Source organism: Periplaneta americana, chromosome 13, assembly GCF_040183065.1.
Source record: "Periplaneta americana isolate PAMFEO1 chromosome 13, P.americana_PAMFEO1_priV1, whole genome shotgun sequence".
Taxonomy (NCBI): Eukaryota; Metazoa; Arthropoda; class Insecta; order Blattodea; family Blattidae; genus Periplaneta; species Periplaneta americana.
In genome coordinates, this window is record NC_091129.1 from 40410647 (window position 1) to 40429710 (window position 19064).

At 35.8% G+C, this 19064-nt stretch overlaps 2 long non-coding RNA genes across 3 annotated transcripts; one reads left to right on the forward strand and one right to left on the reverse strand.

Moving 5' to 3' along the window:
• Positions 1-3846: 3846 nt before the first annotated feature.
• On the forward strand, positions 3847-5394 carry LOC138711554 (uncharacterized). The gene is made up of 2 exons (XR_011335378.1): positions 3847-4273; positions 5037-5394. It is a non-coding gene; the product is annotated as an uncharacterized lncRNA (long non-coding RNA).
• A 1177-nt stretch (positions 5395-6571) lies between these two features.
• LOC138711817 (uncharacterized) lies at positions 6572-8821 on the reverse strand. Of its 2 annotated transcripts, XR_011335477.1 has the most exons (6): positions 8667-8821; positions 8365-8423; positions 8148-8217; positions 7350-7411; positions 7120-7247; positions 6572-6778 (listed from the first exon to the last, which is right to left on the reverse strand). It is a non-coding gene; the product is annotated as an uncharacterized lncRNA (long non-coding RNA). The 2 variants fall into 2 exon arrangements; XR_011335476.1 differs by having other exon boundaries at positions 6572-7247.
• Between the last annotated feature and the right edge of the window lie 10243 nt (positions 8822-19064).

A 19064-nucleotide genomic window follows, 5' to 3' on the forward strand; every position in this document is an offset into this window, starting at 1 on the left:
CTTGCGCAAGCATGTCCAATATTTCTAGGTAATTGCCTTTATTTTCTGACTGATCGCTCTCATCGTGTCCATGAAATGCGAGCTCTTGCTTTCCTAAGAAGCAGATGACTTGAATCAGTCTACCAAGATATCATCTATTGCGACTCACCATTTCGTTGTGCTTGAGACTCGAGAGGCGAGCCGCTTCTGATAGAGCATGCTCTATTCTGAGTTGTCCCAGAAGATGATATTGTTCCCAATTAAGAATATGTTTCTTAGAAATTTGATGTTTTCGTGCTCTACGATGGAAGTTTTTCATACATGCAATCCCGGTTTCACTCCATTCTTTACTGCCGGTCGTTACACTTGCTGTTAACCATTCATATTGGTCATACCACTGAGACTGAAACTTACGTGACTGATGTTTATCACGCTGTACAATGTTTAGATGAGGTTTTGGTCTTCTCTCTTTCACTGCACATTTCTTTTCATAGGACAACGAAGAAAATGGTCTTGATTTCAGATACACTATTAAATCACTACACTGATCCAGGTTTTTAAACTCACAAATAAACATGAAATGAAATACCGCTCTCACTTCACTTCATCGCGTGGTTATTTAAAGACGCTGCTGCTAACCAATACAGTCATGCTCCTGCGTCGAAAAGTGTCATTAGAAAAAGTTTGTTTTCACGAAGTATTCTTTACCAACCGTTAAATGTATTTTCAATTTTCACGTTCGTTTCAGTAGCTAATCTAATTCGAATTCTATACTATAAGTGTATTCGTAGTACCGAAATACCGCACCCACAGTTGACTGAATAAAAACGAAAAGTGAATAATGGATGATACACGATAATAATGAACACAACTGCACTTTACGAAAACAGACCGACGAAAAATGAATACTGTCCTCTAGTATAAGTATCGCAGATCTTTTTGTCACTTGTGAGGAAAGAGGAAGTTAGCAAGCGAGCCTTTATGGTGATGGTCCTGTGCAGGATTGGGTCAAGCAAAGGGACTCGGGTAGACAAGGGAGGAGCATTGACACCAAGGAATATACTCAGTTGCTTAGAAGAAATCGACCTGTAGGCGAGACGCCTCCATTACTTTTAAACTAAAATACAGTAGGTCTACTAAAAGAGGATGAACAAGAGAGATCGTTCTTAATGTATAAAATTTTATGAGGAAATAACCAGAATAGTAAAAAATAAGTAGCAGATGCAAACAAGATGTCTAACAAATGTGAAGGCCACACCTATGGAGTAACGGTAGCGCGTCTGGCCGCGAAACCTGGTGGCCCGGGTTCGATTCCCGGTCGGGGCAAATTACTTGGTTGAGGTTTTTTCCGGGGTTTTCCCTCAACCCAATATGAGCAAATGCTGGGTAACTTCCGGTGCTTGACTCTGGACTCATTTCACCGGCATTATCACCATCTCATTCAGACGCTAAATAACCTAAGATGTTGATAAAGCGTTGTAAAATAATCTACTTAAAAATAAGAAAAACAAAGGTGAAGAGGATTTTGCCTGAACAAAAATAACATGAAGCTGAAGGATTATCAATGAGTGAATCAGGGAAGAAACGTCAATGTAAAAGACCGCTATTGATATTGACGACTTTGACAAATGGAGATCATAATAATAACAAAATACAATGAAAGCAGTAGTGATAGTGTTGTGGAAAAATTTCTAACAATAACAATAAACTCACAGCCTGTAACGTTTTATTAGATTTGGTTTTCTTAATTTATTGGCATTATAGGACTATTTACACGAGTTCTGAGTGTACTTCTACTGTCACGGCATTTGGCAGGATGGTGTCTGTAGGGGGTTGCAGCTGGTTGGGAGACATACAAATTGGACAGTGACTCGCTTCTTTGTTTAACATTTAAAATTTCAGGGGCCAAAAAGATCGGCGATACTTTTTTTATACCATAATTTCTCACACACTGACAGACTGCAGCTTTGCCAACCGTGGCCGAATTCGGCTAAACGTAGCTTTTAGCAGAATGGTCGTAGTCGAATGGCAAAGTGTAGCCGAATGAGATTCGATCGAATGACCATTTGTGAATACTCGATTTTATTTGTAAACACGTTCTTCCATCAAATTTTATTTTCTCACACTCTAATAACCATAAGAAGTTTCTCGCTTCCTCAAAAAAAATTACGAAAACATAATAGAAAATTTAAGTTAGGACTGAATTCCGGACACTGCGACCATTATTTATGGCAAGGAAAACTTTATTATTTTCAGTTTTCTTTCCCTGTTATGTGAATTGCGCCCATTGTTTAATGGTCAATTCCTGGATTCGTGAATTCGCCGACACCTGACAGTGTCTTTATTGGGAGTCGACTATGCAACAAAAATGAACTGGCCCTAAATTAATGAATGACATATCCAACACTTCCGCCTTCGAACATTGTAACTATAGCATAGGTCATAGATTCTGGTTATTACTCTGTGAATGTGTGTTGCTTCATTTTGGTATTTGTAGCTGAATTTCGGGACCTTTGTAGCAGACTCACTAGTATTAAGGTTGGTAACGCTGAATGACACGTCCGGAGCACGTCCAGAGTCTAGGCTCTTCCCAGACTTCACAGTACACGGTTTAGCATTAGTGACGTATGCAAGCACTCCGCTTGGCGCATGGGCATATGCTTTCTCCATCAGCTGCAGCGAGCCTGATTTGAAGCAGTCTCCTCATTCAGTGAGTGTATATAACTCATTGGTGAGTAGCCACAATGTAGTTGTGCGCTGGTCCCGCGCCGAGGAGCTGGCGTCAATCCTTCCGTAACTAGAGAGCATAATACCGAAAACTAGAGATTTCATTTACTTATACCAATGGAAACAGGAAAATGAAAATGCGCTTATTTCTTGAAAATCCCATGGGTATTCTAGGCTCACAGATTACCCTTCAGCTTCGCCCCTGCCCGACATTCCTTCAGCCATCAGACTGGTCCCACAAGGGAGTGATCTCCCTGTACCTCGTCCTCCAAAGAATAGTGTGCAGACTGAAGAAGATGAAGAGTACAGAGATGACATGGAGAAAGCACCTGGGCCCTCATCGACTGATTCTGATTTTGTGCCAGACAATGCAACACTGAAGGAGCCACACCTACTAACGCAGAGCGAACTAAATGATTTCATTCGAGATCTTGAGCTGCCTAAAAACGAAGCTGAGCTTGCTGCATTAAGGGAAGGGATTTTCATAGGTCCACAGATTCGTAAACTCCTTCAGGACAGAACCTTTGATCACGTCCTTCATGGTAAAAGAAAGGCAGCACGGGACACCTTTAAAGGCGTAGTAAAAGGTTTCTTGGGTAACCGCAAGGAGGAAAATTACATTGAACGTGTGAATAATCTGTTGGAGAAGTATCATGAGTTAGGCTGCAATATGTCACTCAAAGTCCACTTTCTTCACTCACATTTGGACTTCTTCCCCAGCAACTGCAGTGAAGTGAGTGATGAACTGGTGAGCGTTTCCACCAAGATATTTGCGCAATGAAACACCGATATCAAGGTAGGTGGACGCTGCCATGCTTGCTGACTATGCTGGACACTTGTAAGAGACATTAGGCAGGAGAAGTAGGCCTACAACAGGAAGGCTCACGTGAATAAAACTTTATTCAATATGTGTGCGTATGTTGGCACTGTGATACCATTTTTGTAAATGATTGTGATATATCTTCCAGATTTCTTTATGGGCATTAACCAACAGTTTCCAGCATGCCGAAAAACATGGTCACTGCTGTCACATTAGTGTGTTCAAAGTTGGTACCGCAAAGCACTTTCTTTTGAATATTTTGATTTTATGTTCATAATATGTACATATTTAATAATTATTTAATAGTTATATATTTAAGGGCCTGTACTACGACTCTCGGATAAAGTTCTAGTTTAAACTTATCCGGCAGATGGCATATTTATCCGGAAGTTGGGTTGTAATTGCGTACTACGACTTTTGGTTATGTGCAATCTGGAGGCTAAACTTCCAGATTAGCAATCCGGGAGGCAGAGTAGCAGATAGGCGTTATCCGGAGGTTGGAACTCGGTGTTGAAATCAAGATGGCTGCACGTCGTACAGCTGGTGATTTGAAGGATCAATTTAATTTTGATACTGATTCTGATGATGAGTTCTGGAGCAGATGCTTCGTTATATCAGAACAGCAAAACGAATTAGGCTGCGTCCAAATAATTTTGAAGAGTGGGATGACGAGAAATTTTTTAGACAGTTTCGAATAACGAAACCTACTACATGAAATCAATTATCAACTGAAACAAGACACAGCTCGTAAGTACACAGTTAATAATAAGCTACACTATTTCGGTAGGTATTACATCAATATTTTGTATATAATAGCACTATAATAATTGTTTTGAAGTACAGTAACCTGTAATACAGTAGAAGTGAGGTTAGAATGTTGCTTCATGCAGGTGTTCTGTTGCCCTTACAAGGTATGAAGGTGATTGATATAATAATATAGGGCAACCTACAATAATAACAGTTTCAAAATACTTTTATATAAAAAATAATAACTGTATATAATATATCAAAATCCTTTATATGGTAAACTACCATTTCTTCACAATTGCGTTACCATTTTATGATACAAATGTATTCACATATTTGGCTTCTAGTCAAGTCATATGTACCATAAACGAAAGAAAAATTGAGTGCCGACACCAATTTCCCAAATAAAGGTGGAAAGTTGCTGTGAAAGTGGAGTGCGGTGGAGAGGTACGGGTAGGCGGGATTGCTCTATCGAGATAGAAGGGTAGGCGGCAGGGAAGGGCAGCACATTCATTTCATTACTGTGTTTCCTTACTAATTAAAGGGAAAAGACAAGTTTTCGTAAGATCGAATTAGTGGCAGTTAGGTTAGTATGATTTGCATATATTTACAATTGTCTAAAAAAAAAAAAAATGTCAAAACTGCATCCAAACCTCTTTTCCAGGCTATCCTGTAGGGAGTCCTTGCCTTCTTTTGGTAACGCTATTGTAAAGATTTACCGGTAAAGGTGTAACCAAATCTGATTGTTTATACATTTTTCCAGAAATAATGCCTTACCTCCAATGGACCAACTACTACTGGCATTGAGATTCTATGCCACTGGGAGAACATTGACAACAGTAGGAGATTTTTGTGGGGTCCACGAAGTTACAGCAGGAACTGTTGTCAATCGAGCTAGTGCTGCACTTGCTGCTTGGTTTAATTGAAGTGATGACTTTTAATGCTTCATTGGGAGTAGTTTTATTTGCTCCAGTAATTAAGTGCAAGGCTTGTTTTTTTTCCACCCCAAGGGATTCTGTCTCTCTTTTTGATGCTGTTACGAATACTTCTGAATAGTATTTTAATACAGGTTTTATGTATATATTATAGGGCTTGATTAAAGTTTTCCTAGAACTGTTTCATTTTGTGTCTGCTAGTTGTTTAGTCAACTCTCCGAAGATAGACCGGAATACCAATAAGGCATCACTCATGAGACAACTGTCAGGAGATAATGTGGTAGGGTGGCAAGTTCCCTTCTCCTTCCTTGCATATATAGCTCACCAGTAGGAGTAGATCTAACATATTTCACTAATCAGACTTAAGATATGCTTGCTATACACAGTATTATTATTTAACAAACTGTAACAGTTTATTGAATTTTAGACGTGACAGTTTTTCTTCATTTCCTGAAAGTTTTGGAATTGGCATTTATGTTTTGCAAGGGAGCTGTTTCATTCACGCTAGGCCTAGTGATTCATGTATGCAAACATATTCATATTTTTAAATATATTTTATTGCTTGGATCCCTCACAGTGATGTCTTAACAGGCTAAGATGATTCAAACACAAAGGTTTGATAAATACATTTTAAAAATTATGACCAGGTACACTGTAGGCTATTTAAAACAATAAAAATGCACTGTATCTGCAATTCAAATTTATTTTACATAAGCAAAATATGGTAAAACAACATTTTTCATGAGGCACATTAATTGAAGCGTCAGCTGGAACAACGTTATAAGTTATATTTGGTAAAATTTAGAGGAGCTGCAAAAATGTGTATATGCGTACAACTTTGTTCTTATGAGGGTAGCAAACTTTTGAGTGGACAAATTTCACGTACTGCATTGATGGACAGTTGCAAGCCAAGGAGTATAGCAAGGTAACATGACATACGTTATTACACGGAAACACACAGAATGAAAATTTTGTAACTTACAACGTTGTTCCAGCTGATGCTTCAATTGTATTCAGGTACTCTGTGAATGTGTACTTAAAACAAGAGAGATGCACTATAGCTGCAATTAAATTTAAAATTTATTTATTTATTTTGTGTGAACAAAACACGACATTTTTCAGGAGACACAATAAGCATAATCATTTATTACATCCACTGTCTCATTATATATGCTATGGTACATGTCATATTTACAAATTAATAATATACAGGCTAATACATAAGAGTACACAGTAACTGTAATTAAACACAACACAAATACATATGAAAATACACAAAACTTGGAAAACTGTGGCAGAGCCAACTTCAGCTATAAGCCCCATTTGTTAGAGATCTGCACAGGCCATAATTCTTAGGCCCGGCCCATCTCGGCCTGATCTGAACCAGACCCGAACCCAACCAGAAACCTTAGATTAGCTAATAATTATCACCTGACTCGAACCTAATCCTGAAGACTAGCAGATAAAGCAGAGGCCAGAGACCACAGGGATCAAGAACAGCTGCAAGAGATTATCACTCCATTAGAAGGATGAGAAGAAGTAATCTCCCAGTCATCCAGGTCAAACAAATCTGGTCAACAAAATTAAACATATTTTTTGTTAAAACATAAAGAATGGGTGATTATTGTAGCATTTACTTTCTGCCACTAATTGAAGATGTCCTTGTAGATAGACCACCCATTAAAGAGGAGGAAAAAGTAATGTAAAAACTCCAAATCTTACTTTTGATATTCCAAACCCCATCTCTTCGCAAATATGAGGATATGACTTACTTTTATTTCAAATCATTCTATGTTATAATGTTAGCATCCAACTTTCAACTAATGTATTTTTTAAAGAAATCACTGTAATAGTACTGAAGTTCATGAATTTCTAACATCTCAAGTAAAATTAAGTCAACATTAAACTTACAGTTCACAGATGGAGAAAGATTTTTCAATGTGGCTAATGCATTCCTCAGAGGCTTGCTTTTTCTTTCTTTCTTTTTGTTTTTAAGCACCCTTGGGGTGTAACTCGATCAGCTATTATCCCATTATCAGCTGAAATATTTAAGAGAGGGATATATGCTTATATTCAGACCTTTCTGGGTTTAGCGTACACTACCTACACTGAATAAACCAGTAATTTCACTTAAAACTTACTTTCATTACACTGTGTAAATACCCGTACAGTGGAAGACCTTCATCTGCTCCACCAGCTGACTCTGTAATATTTTAAGAGTGGAATTAATTCTTAAGATATTTAATTCTGGAGAAAGATGATGTTTTATCATAAATGTGTGGACACTTCAAAGTCAGCAGCTGTAACAGTATTGTATTTTCTAACGTGCTATTGATCCAAACTCATTTTTAACAATAAGAAAGTGAAGCTGCAATAAAAAAGTGAGAGAGAAAACCAAGCAAATAGTTCTATTGTAAATAGAGTGAAGTCAGTTTCTGTTTTACCTTATGAAGAAATATTTTCCAGTTTTTCTGTACACAAGAAATCATTCACAAGTTTCAAAGTGAGAATCCTCACGGTAAAATTGAAATACAACTTAACATAATGTGGCCTAATCTAATTACAAACCCATTACAGAGAAATCTCAAAATAAATTCTTCAGTTTAGTGTACTTTCTATTTTTAGGCTTACATTTATAAATTTCAAATTCCCACTCAACTCCCACATAATATTATAATACAATGATGTTTAATTTTTAAGACATCCATTTCTTGTGACCATTTCATCATTATGTACAATTTATATTTTAACATTTTTTTTTTTAACTTTTGCATCTAATTTATCTACTGCTTGCTGCAGATTTCATATAGTATGTGTGTTAGTTTTATTTTCAACATGTTGGCTGAAAATGTGTTTACATGTTACAGCTATTTCGGATTGGAAAAGTAAGCATCATACGTAGAATGTGAAAGAACGTTTTGTAGTATAAATCAAATTACCTGGAGATATTGTTGGGATGTCCAGTTTCACTTCAAAAACTAAAGAATCGCACTGTGAACCTGAATGGTACTGTAAATAAAAAAGAAATAATAGTATTATAATGTAATACCGACATTAAATTAAATTTGTATAACAATTTTCAAGAATCTAATATTTTGTTTTTATCACTAAAGCTCATCGTCTCTTCTTCTGACTCTTAATTCCTTACACACTAACCTCATTCGTGTTATTAGCTGCACTGGTATCAGTGGAACTTTGTTTAGTTACTACTTCGGCTGTAACAAAAGTAAGTAAGTAAATAAATAAATGAGTGAATGAATAAATAAATAAATAAATAAATAAATGAGTGAATGAATAAATAAATATATAAATGAAAATAATTCAAACTTGTGTTATACAATTTCCTCTGCTTATTATGTAATAATTGTATAAATTAACATATAAGTGAACTTATGCATTGAATATGAATAAAAATCATTGAGAAATCACTCAATTGATAGGAGAATTAAATCACTTACCTTGGCTAAGTTTGGATTTGGTTTTGCTTCAGTTGGAGGGGCTCCAATTGTTTGTAGCCTGCATTGTCTCTCTGCAGCAGCAATTTTCTTTGTGTTCTTTTCCAAGAATTCAAATTTGCTTCTCATCTGTTTTCAGGTCCTTGTATTTGTGCTGATGTTACTACGGTATATTCTTCCCATGCTTCATTCTATATTACTAAAAAGGAAGTAAAACTAAGTTAATTCCATATGCAACCTACAACATTAGAAAATATACTGTATTTCTCTTTTTCCCTTATCTAAGTTTCTATACCTAAATAAGCAAGAGCTTTTACTGGACGATTGTCAGTACAATATCAAACATATGACTATACTGTACATAGAAACTTTGGAAAAAACTTAATATCTTCTGTTTCTGTGTTATTTTACGAGGTGTTGAATGTGCATTACAGTGAGTGATTATAGTCGAACTGGTAGCAGCAACAGATATTGCATTTTAGTGGAAACGTCTCTCCACATCATGCTGTTCTTTTAAAAAATTATGTTAGGCCCTATCTGTGATCGAATGGTATTATAGGCCTAATACAAAATATCCGTCCATTTACTAACAGTAAAATACGTAGGCCTAACATGCTGAAATATTGGTAATTTGCTAGGAACAGTGTACCTTGCTGTACTAATGTTGGTTAGAAATCCCAGGCCAAAAACATCATTCATTATTATCAGTATCAGTGAACTTTTCTTTTTAAACGAGTTACTGTGCCTTCGACCCATGATTTGAAGCCGTGAAGTACACTATTTCTAAAAAAAATTACCGAAATAGGCCCTATTCACTAATAATGTAGGCTATACAACAAACTGAAAGCACACTTAATATTAATTACAATACAAAAATAATTGCCACCTACACTTCTTGTGCAGTTACACATGAATAAAACAATGATTATGGAGAAAAACGCACTTTTGCTGGAACCCGCACCCGTCCTCTTTAGGCCTACTAATTAAAACCAAAATACTATCGTATTGTAGGAATTATTACTATTCGAAAAGAAACATAACCTTTAAAATCTTACCCTTTGCTTCCATGTAAAGTTTCTTCATACAGTATGTGTAATTTTCTGTTCTTCACTCTGTTACTTTCTTGGCTGGAGCTTCAGTATTATAATAAATAATAACAACGCTTACAATAAAACCTCAAAATAAATAGTACCATATAAACACGGAATATAAACATGAAATACGCGGGGAAAGGTATACCAACGCAATAAATTTCACTACATTTTCAGTAACTTCATTGCCAACGTAATAAAAATGTTACTATATCTTCCGGATAACAATCCTGCAGTTAAAATCCGCTGGTAGTACAGAACAAAATATTTAACTTCCAGATTGCTAAACTGGAGTATACGAATCTGGAGCTTTAACAGGCGATCGTAGTACAGGCCCTAAGTTACCTTTGATTAGGAGTGTAGTATCATATGAGAAGTTAGGTTAGATTTGATTAGGCATGTAGTATTACTACTATGTTGGCGACACTGAAACGTACTCCAGTTTCTGCTTCAAATTAAGTCATATTAACGGAATATGGCCGTATTCTTCATTCACGCACGACGATTTTCGTATATAAGTAAGTTACGTATTTAGATCGGGTTCGGTGACCTTACAGCTCTCCCAGTAATCACAACAATTTCTACTAATCAATACTATAAATTCATGGCATTTTAGCAAGTTCCTATAATGCCTAGAACATAAGTAATCTTCACACTAAAGCCTATGTTTACTTAGAATAGTTATATCTTTAATGTAAACAATTGCAACCTACCTCTTCAACTACACTAGAGATGGCCGATATTTCACAAACCGATATTTTGTCACAGGTATTTTTTTGTCACAGATGAACCTGTGACTGATGATGCGAAATATCTGTGACAAAATATCGCTACCGAAATCTGCTCCGTATTCAGTAGTCTGTGACTAAAATATCACTAGTGATCAATTCAGTACTATTATCTCTTAGGAACAGGGAGTCTGTGACGTTCTCAGAACTTTCTCCTCTACGTCGTGGGTTTGCGCATGCGCATGATACAGTAACAGCAATCGGGCGGTGACATTTGATTATTTTTTCGTGATATTTTCTTCAATATTATTTTTTGCAAAGTGATGATTTGTTGCAAAGTTATTAGCGGCATTATAATAATATAATTATCAGTCTGAAATTTTTGTTTTCATAGTTAGTCTGTAGCCTATATATGTTTTATAAATATTTTATGCATTCTCCGAGATCTTTACATTTTCATATAACTGTGAATTCATATTAACTTATATGTATTTTCCACTCAATTTTTACGCAGTAGCAATATTTTTTCAGTCATACTTTTAATTACAAACAGAATAGTTAAAGGAGCTTACAACATTATCTTAATAATGTCACTGAACGTTATGCTCTTCCGAACTTTCGAAGCATTTCTCAGAAGCCGACAACAGCACCTATAGTATTAAAACCGAACGAGACAAAACTGGCTAATTTGGTGGGTAACTTATTTGACTAAACTAACCTTGAGATAGTTTTCTTCGTATTCCCCTTATACACTTTGCATATACGAATCTGTGACAGGTCAGGTTTAGTTAGTTTAAGCTTTTATTATGCCTAGACATATATGATCAACAACTAAACTAGCGTTGAGGTAGTTCTCTTCGTACTCCGCGCATACACCTTACATATACGAATCTGTGACAGATTAGGTTTGGTTAGTTTAGGCTTTGCTATGCCTTGCATATACGATCACCTGCATCTCCACAAAAAATCAAATTCAACGATTTTCATTTCCGATATCACCGAAACTACCTCAGCGCTAGTTTAACCCGATCAACTGCATCTCCACAAAAAATTCCTTATAAATGCAATGATTTTCACGTCCGAAATTGCCAAAACTACTTCAGCGCTAGTTTCACCATCTTATTATAAATGATGTGATTACTTCAGATATCACCGAAACTACCTCAGCGCTAGTTTAATCCGAACAACTGCATCTCCACAAAAATTCCTTAGAAATGCAACGATTTTCACGTCCGAAATAGCAAAAACTACTTCAGCGCTAGTTTTACCGTCTTATTATAAATGATGTAGTGATTACACGATTTAAATAATACTCCATTGATTACCAGTACCACTTTATCTTTTGTAAAATCCTATCTGAACAACTGTTTTGTTTCGTAATTATTTTCCAATGTTTTTCCGAATACTTATGTTTCGTTAATTTTTGTTCTATGACTGAATATTATAATGTTAATGCACGACTTAAAATAATTATCCATTATATTATATACAATAAAAATGATCAATTTTTAAAACGATTAGGATAATCACATAACCTCAATTTCTCCATATCCAACTACATTTAAAAATGATCAATTGATTCAATATTTATAATATAACCTCTTGATACAAGAGGTTAACTTTTGACATTTATTTATTTATTAATGGTACATGTACATAATTTATTTGTTGGATTTTCCCATATAAATCACTGATGTGTGGCGCGTATAGAGAAATCGCATTCACATTTCATTGCTCTTCAATATTTCCTGCTAGTTTTTATCGGTGTGACAAAATATCGGTGTAATTCATGCATATTGTGCTTACTTATCGATATAAAATATCGGTGTGACAAAATCACAGATAAAAGTCACAGATATTTAATTGTCACAGATACTTGAAAATATCGTTTAAGCTCATCTCTAAACTACACTTCCACTAAACGAAACTCCTAGGCTGACAACCAGTCTACGGCGAACATCAAAAGGGCCGTGAAAGAGAGGACTATGACATCTGAATAGGCCTACACAAGAAGTCAATTTCACCCACTAATTTAGATTGTATGCCACAAGAAAATACAAACGACATGCAATGTCCGGTTACAGCCCCATTTCGACTAATTTATACATGCATTTTTGTAAATTCGGTGTTATTTAAAACCGGAAGATAACTTACAAACACCACAGCTATCCATACACTTACTAAATAACCGCTCACTGGCGCCCTCTAGTGTTATGTTCCCAAATTGAACAGTCGACGAGCGGTCATTTGTTTGGTAGAGCTGAATAAGTATGGTTCTTTCGTGTGCTGCTTTTTATTGCAGCAATGCACACGGATGTAACGATAAAGAAGGAAGGAATGTTATATTTCACTGGTTAATCCTTAATTTCTACGATGATTTTTTCTCCATATTGTGTTACAGAAGACTAACTATTGTACTTGCCATGTGACTCTTTATGCTTCAGGTTTCGTCTGAGTAAAGATTCCCTTAACCGAAAGTGGATAGGTGCAATCTGCATAGAGTATTTCTACCCTACACTGAACCATTCAGTGTGTTCAACTCATTTCGAAGATAGTAATTACCTTTCAAACTACGTTATTATACACTGTTATTGTCCTTCACTCACTCTATATAATTCATTTTCTTCAAACAGCTGTTGTTTCAGTGCATACATGAATAATAAAATAAAATTATTCACCGAACTTAAACATACAAAAACTGCATAAATTATAAATATATATTTTTTTCAATATAACTGATTGAAAGTAATTCCTGTCTTAGTTACGGATTAATGAAACATTTTCGTATGCTATTGCTGCTGCTACTGCTATTATTACTACTACTACTCCTGCTACTGCTGCTACTACTTTTTTGACTTCATACAGCAGTTTAACCTACAGATTGAATTAAAAAGTTGACATATTAATTTTTTTATTAACGTGGTTATGAATGTTTACATTCAGAGTTCCTCTGAAAATGATGCAAGTCTGAACACAGTACCTATGGCTGACAGCTAGGGTTATGGGTATTCCAATTTAGGCGGGATTCTCCCAATTTCCTGATTGAGTCCCGATTAAAGGGAGTCAGGATTGACAAAAATCCCGATTTTACAACTGTTAGCCTTGAACATATTTAAACAAATTAGTCTGTATTTCCTATTATCCAATATTTTCATTTATATATTGACTCAAATAGTAACATTGTAAACACAGAGATAACCCGCGGATATTTAGTAAGTCTATGAGGTAGCCCAGCTGATTGCCGTAAGGCAACTAAACTCGCAAAATAATACTTCTTCTAGTTCCACCGCATTGTTGATTATTCCGTTCCGGTCCGTAGTCGCTGTTCTCGCAATTAGTAAACATTGTGTATTTCAAGTGCGTTGACTGGCAAGAAAGATAGTGTTTTAATATCGTACTTTACACTAATAGCAGAGCCATACAATTGCTGCGTTTTATAGTTTAGTGAACTATGTTTAAACATGGATTCATCGTCAGATAGTGAAACTGTTGCAGTACCGGTTCCAAAATTAATTTATTAGCAAATTGTTAAAACATAGGGTATTCGCGGTTAGTAAAAGAAAAAATTATTGTAGTGTTTACTGTACTGTGTGTCTTTCGTATTTTAGTGTTTCTCACGGAGGCGAATAGGCCTATTACATTAAAAAGCACGTGAACACTGTGCAGAAAACTGCTATAAAACTTATGATAGGCTAAATTGTTGACAAGTCTAATGTTCTAGGTTAGCTTCTGATATCCCGACTTCCCTCGCAGAAAACCTAGCAACTCTGCTGACAGCAGACACACGGTATTAAAGGTATCGCAGAGGAAGTATTGTTCCTTTAAACATAAACATTTAGCTTTCGGATACGCAATACAACACGTATTCAAATAGCGGTTTCGAAATGCCGCGCGTTTTCTACCTAACAAATGGCGGCTTTCTGCTGTTTCAATTTGGGAACATATTTCTCACTTCTCCGCTACGGCGTGGTAGGGGCTCGCAGCTATCACGAGAGACCCTTCCTATGCAACGTTGCAAAACTATTTATTATACAATAAGATATAGAATGAAAGTAGGCCCTAACTGTAGTAAACAACCTTTATCTCCAAGCTTGTAAAGTGGGTAAAACATGACCAAACACGCTTTCAGTTTTTTTTGTTACAGTAAAGTATAATAATTGAATCGCTCCATGCAGAAAGGGCTTCAGTCACAAATTTTGAAAAAACGAGATATCGATGGAAATCATATCTTTATGGATGGTTCCATCAGCCTGTGCAGAAAGGTATTCAGTCCAATGCTTGGAAAGACAGAAACTGAAGCGTCAGGCTCAGAGTTCTATGCAGAAAGGAATACAAAGTACACACTGTTTTCCTTAGTTTTCTCAAAACCAGGTCTAATGGACTGAAGCCCTTTCTCCATGGGGCGATTCAATTATTATCGAAATGTGAACGTGAGGCCAACAGTCTGTCTGAGCCTTTCAAGGGCTGTGGCACCACAGTTTATTATTAGTGTATAATTGAGCACCCACGTACAATAATGGGGTAAGAAGTTACGAAATATATTTATACTTACCCCATTAGTGCACGTGGGTGATCAATTATGTTCTTTCATGTCCTTCCAGTCAAAATACTAACAACAATACGACCTACCCTAGAGTTTTGCGTTATTTTGGATGCGAGTATCGAAATACAATTTTAATATTTGATTGCTATTACTGGGTTTGAAACGGAATTGTAGCGGTTTTATCCGTATTTAGTTTAACTTTATTACTAGTGCACCATTTATTTGATTAATCGTTTGTCTTCGAAATAGGCCTACTTTTTGTAAGCTACAGCTCATCGTCTTCTTCTATAAGCAGTAAGGACAGAAGGAGCAGAAATAAAGGATGCCGGTGTCGAAATACAATTTTAATATTGTATTGCTATTTGTTTTTCACTGGGTCTGAAATGAAATCGTAGTGGTTTTATCCGTATTTAGTTTAAGTACATTACCAGTGAACCATTTATTTTGTTTATGCCGGGCGTTGTTACACATTTATACATGAAAAAAATGCTGCTAATTAACAAAACTATGGACTTAACTTCATAAAATTTACATGAAATATGATATATCAGTTGTCTTTTTCCTTTTGACATTGCAGTTATATGCAGCACACACAACAGGCATGTTTTTTCTTCGTTTTTTTTTGTACTTCTTACCTCCGTTATACAACATTGTAAGCAGACGAATTTTTACAAATGTGGGCGCTTAGTTCAGATCTGCCGTGTTTCGCGGTGGCACCGCAAAGAGCGCTGTACAGGACAACATGGCCACTCTATAGTCTTCTCTTTCTAACTCGTTGTTCCTATGCAAAGCTTTAGACTGCGTGCGCATCTCAACCAAGGTTGCTAGCACAGTCTACTATATACACTCACGAAGTTTGAGTTTTGAGGGTGCTAGAAACAATAGACTGCGATGGTACTATTTTGCATTGCCTGTAATGAGGCGATATTAGCGATACTAGTGGTGAGCAACTACCTAATGTTTGCATATTTACTACGAATTGAGCTTCGCGACTGTATATATTAGACTGTGATTGCTAGATTGTTATAACTAGACATCGGATTTTTAGGCACTAAAAATTGCAGTTTTAGGCGCCTAAAATAAGCTCAAAATTTGTAAAATTAGGCTCTATTTTAATGAAAATAGGCATTTTAGGCACATCAAGGTATCATACTTATTTCTTTCACTGAAATGTTTAGTTATACACTAAAATACGCACAAAAAAGTATGTTTAAACATTGAAAAAGAATACTATATTATATTTATAAACAGAGCTGCACAAATTTAATATATTGAAACTAATGAAATAATGATTATTGATATCAAGATTACTCATTTTAAGTTATTGAAATTCAGTTCCATGCTCAGACTTTATTATAATTATCTGCACAGTACACCACCAGAATTTTTTCTAAATTCTCCACAGTTAACCTTTGCCTTTTGTCACTGAGAATCATTTTGAAAGCAGAAAAACTTCTTTCAACCGAAACTGATGTGAGAGGCGCAAATTTTAAATTAGCTACAATAGAAACATCAATACTTACTGGAACATTTACACTTTCCCCCGATATCACTCTTGATACTTTTTCCAACAATGAAAATCCTACATTCTTATTTAATACGTTGTCCCACTTATTTTTAACTTTTTTCCCAGTTTCGCCCAAAGCAGAATGTATGTTCACTTGAGCTTCCTTTACTATTGCTGTTTGGCTACTAAGAGATTGTTTTTCACGTTCTAATTGTTCAATGCTTGCAGGTATGAAAGAAAAGTTTGATGTGATGTAGGCAATATCGTTTTTCACTCGTGAGTCATTCAGACAATCTTTCACTGCTTTCACACACGCTGCACTATCAGTTTCAGGTAATTTATCAATAACTGTGACCACTTCTTTAAAATACTTAGAATAATACACCACTGACTGAATCCAGGTTACCCATCGTGTAACAACCGGCTGAGGTGGGAGTGGGATATCTGGTAAGTTCTCTCTGAATATTGAAATCCTGGATGGGGCTTTACAAAAACATTTTTTTTTGTGTTAGAAATAAACGAATTGACAAGAGGAAATTCATTCCGGATTGTTTCAGAAAACCTGTGAAGGCCATGTGCTAGACAGGTTACATGCGTGAGGTTAGGATAAAATGTTTTAAGAAGTGGAGCTGCAGCAACCATGTATGAGGCAGCATCAGTACAAAACAACAGAACTTTAGAATCGTCTATATTACCTGAGTATAACGACTGTAGGCCTTTATTTACAAAATAAGCAATGGCTTGGCTATTCACTTTCGAAAGTTCCTTAACACATACGAGGTGTGGAACCGAAGGTCCATCAGGACTAAGTTTTCCTACTACCATATTTGCTATATACCTATTCATAGGATCTGAGGTTTCATCCACAGAGACCCATATGTAAGAATCACCTATATCCTCCCGAATGGAAGCTAAAGTTTCATTGTATATTCTGTCTAAGTAATTTTTTCTTAGAGTCGACTCAGATGGGATATTTTGTTTGCAGTATTTTTGTAAAAACTTTCTTAAAACCGGATTTTCAATTGCATTCCAGGGAATGTTAGCAGCAACAAACGCTCTGGTTAAATCAGCATAGAAATTGCTGCTGAGATTGGATGAAGTAGGCTGTGTTAGTAAAGTTTGTTGCAGTTGATTTTTCTGCTGAACTTTAGCCTTATGAGCCGCTCCTTGCACATGCTGCTTTAGGTGGCACTTCTTTTCTTGCGAAATCTAAAAATGTAAAGTAAACTGAATTAAAATAAAATCCTAATTGTTGTATTGCCGTATTTCTATCACAAAGTTAGTGGGTTCGAACAATCAAAATTTTAATGACCTGCAAATACTTTAACTATCGGAATTTAAAAGGTTAAAGTGTAGTGGTCTTAAAAGAATTATACCTCAGGATAGCTCAGTCAATGTATAAATATTATAGGCCTACTCATTAAAATTAATAGAATTTATATATTTCAACTATTGTTACATACCTGTTTGCTACAAATCTTGCAGAATATTATTTTTCCATCATAAGTGAATTCTGAATATTCTGTTAGCCATTGCCGGATCAATGTAGATTTTGCACTTATATTTTTCGGCATTATCGCGTTAAACTTCACAGGAAAACGTCCTACCGCTCAAAACTTCTCAACACAAATAAGGTGAGGGAAAGAGCAACTGTTAACGAGCATTCAAATGAACCGTTGTTATTGAGATTCAATTGGACAAAAATACAAAGTTCCACTTATTGTTGCATTTCCTGGTAGTGTTAACACTAGGAGGGCCATTCTTTTAAATATTTTGTAACGATTTACCCTACTAATTCGCAGTTTTACGACTTTTCATAAATATTTCAAAAACACTCTTTCTCCAAAAATTGTGATTTTATGACACTCTGAAGGGCAGTACAGCTAATCGGTTTCAGACCGAAAACAGTCATTTTTATAGTATAGTATATCTCTGAATCGGTAGCAGCACATGTTGTGATTGTTGCCTGCTTCAAAACTAAGGTTGGTTCTTTGTCGGCATTTATGCCTCCAAACATGTTAAATTCAGTGAAATCTATTGCGAGTGTCGTGAGATTCAAAACATTTTGTTTCCTTTATCAATGGTTTCATGGCCGGTGTGAAGCAAACTTTCCACTTTTTAAATGCCTTAAATTTCGCAGTGAATGCATGTATAAATTATAAAAAAGTAAGAGTAAAATGCGAAACTTTACAGTGAGTTAGGCATTTTTAGGCGAATATTAACAAATTAGGCTCTAATAACCGTTTTAGGGCATTTTAGGGCACTATAAAACTCTTTGAATACCTTTCAATTTCCATGAAACACAAATATTAATAATTATTTTTACTTTTCTCCTAAAGAAACAAAATAGGCATTTGCCCTAGAATCCGATGTCTGGTTATAACTAAGTCCCTATTTACACTTGCTATTTGTCGCGCAACATCAAGCGCTTTCTGTCGGCTACATGTAACATCACCATTTACAGTTGGCAGATTTCTCGTCTACAAGTCGGCGCAACTTGTCCAGCAGCGCTTTCTGTCGACTAAATGTAGT